The sequence below is a fragment of the Limulus polyphemus genome, unplaced genomic scaffold (assembly GCF_000517525.1).
Source record: "Limulus polyphemus unplaced genomic scaffold, Limulus_polyphemus-2.1.2 Scaffold1073, whole genome shotgun sequence".
Classification (NCBI taxonomy): Eukaryota; Metazoa; Arthropoda; class Merostomata; order Xiphosura; family Limulidae; genus Limulus; species Limulus polyphemus.
The window spans coordinates 67,696-69,757 of NW_013666683.1; positions in this window are offsets into that span (position 1 = coordinate 67,696).

Here is a 2,062-nt window from a genome sequence, read left to right on the forward strand (position 1 = left end):
ATAGCCGCGACTGTAATTAGATCTCAAATCGGTCAAAAGATGGAGCTATGAGATAAACGTTTGTACATGAAAACCAAGAGAAAATCCTCAGTAGCCGTGGCATTTGAAATTCTTCTAGGCAGGATTAGAGTAAATTAATATATGAGACCTTTGCTATAATTTTGTGCGCCAGCAATACCAAGTGTGGGGCGCACATATACCCAATTCGATTTTATTACTCATCAGTATATCTACCAGCCTACCCTCAAGTCTACGAGACCTTTGGCGTGGTCAAATATACCAATCGAAATGGTTTGGCTTCCCGAGTCGAAAACTGTAATCAGATCTCAAATTGGTCAAGAAATGACGGAGCTACGAGTTAAAAGTTTGTACTTGAAAAAAAAAAAACACTCAGTTTGTTTTGAATTTCGCGCAAAGCTACACGAGGGCTATCTGCGCTAGCCGTCCCTAATTTAGCAGTGTAAGACTAGAGGGAAGGGGCTTGGAAAAATCAGCGGGGAAAGAAGACCCTGTTGAGCTTGACATCATCACCCACCGCCAACTCTTGGTCTACTCTTTTACCAACGAACAGTCACATTATAACGCCCCCACGGCTGAAAAGGCAAGCATGTTTGGTGTGACGGGGATTCGAACCCGCGACCCTCAGAGCGCTCTAACCACCTGGCCATGCCGGGCCATAAAACACTTAGAGCAGTTCCATGGGCCGTTCATCTGCGGCCAAAAACTCAGAGCTATTCTATGAGCCGCTATGCCTATTGTAATATTAGTTGTCGATTCCTACGCGATACTCACCAAAAACGAAACATTCCCCTTATAACACAGAACAGTTTAAAATATTTGTCATTTTTTTATTTTTAAATAGTTAATACACTTCTAACACACACACACACATATTAGAAGTGAATTCAATTTAATATACGTGAATTTTATATATTTCTTGTTAAGACGCATATTAAGCAATCTCTGTAGACCCTGCTTACAATCAATAAGTTTACTTTCTAAGCTGTAAAACAACCTTTTTAACAACATCTAAGTACCATTGCCAATGAACATCTGAACCAAAAAAATATCGAAATCGGTTTCATCTGAAAATCATTTCGTCATAAATTCGAATAAGAGGTCTCATCCAAAATGCGCAATAATTTCGGTATACGTTCACACAAGTGTTTTCTAAGGTACCGTTCTATGAACTGGAGAAAAATCACTATATAACTGTTCGGCTAGAGCTGATGAATATATAAAAAATATTAGAATCTCGTCTCAGAAAAAGGTATTTGTTTCGGTTTGTTTGTTTTCAATTTCGCGCAAAGCTACACGAGGGCTATCTGCGCTAGCCGTCCCTAATTTAGCAGTGTAAGACTAGAGGGAAGGCAGCTAGTCATCACCACCCACCGCCAACTCTTGGGTTACTCTTTTACCAACGAATAGTGGGATTCGCCGTTACATTATAACGCCCCCACGGCTGAAAGGGCGAGCATATTTGGTGTGACGGGGATTCGAACCCGCGACCCGCAGATTGCGAATCGAGTGCCCTAACCACCTGGCCATGCCGGGCCCGCGGGTATCAGAGTTACAGCTAACGAGTTGGATGGATTTCGGCTACCGAAGTAAAAATGAAGTATAATGTTTTACCATGCGTGCTACTGTGGAGAAAATGGTGTCTCCCAATCGCAACTTGTTATACAGCAGTAATGATAAAATATATGTTTGTTTAAATTAAGTGGGTTTAAGAGGTAATTTTATAAAAACGGTCATGAAGTACGTAACATTGATCGTACAAAAACTCCAACTGTAACTAATCCACTGACACTCTTACATAGAAAAGTTCTTCCCTGAATAAGTCCTAAATGAAATAATTGTTTACAAAAGTATGAGCGCATGCGCTTTATGGCTGGTGGAGTAGCGAGTAAATGGCCCAACTAATCAAACTCCTCCCTGTGTTGACGGCCAGGTAGGCGTTTGGGAAACTTGTTCGCCGAAATCGAGTTAGCGATTAATTTTTCCAGGTAGCAGAGTTTTAATACTAACAGACGTACGTCAAATAGGATATATATATATATAT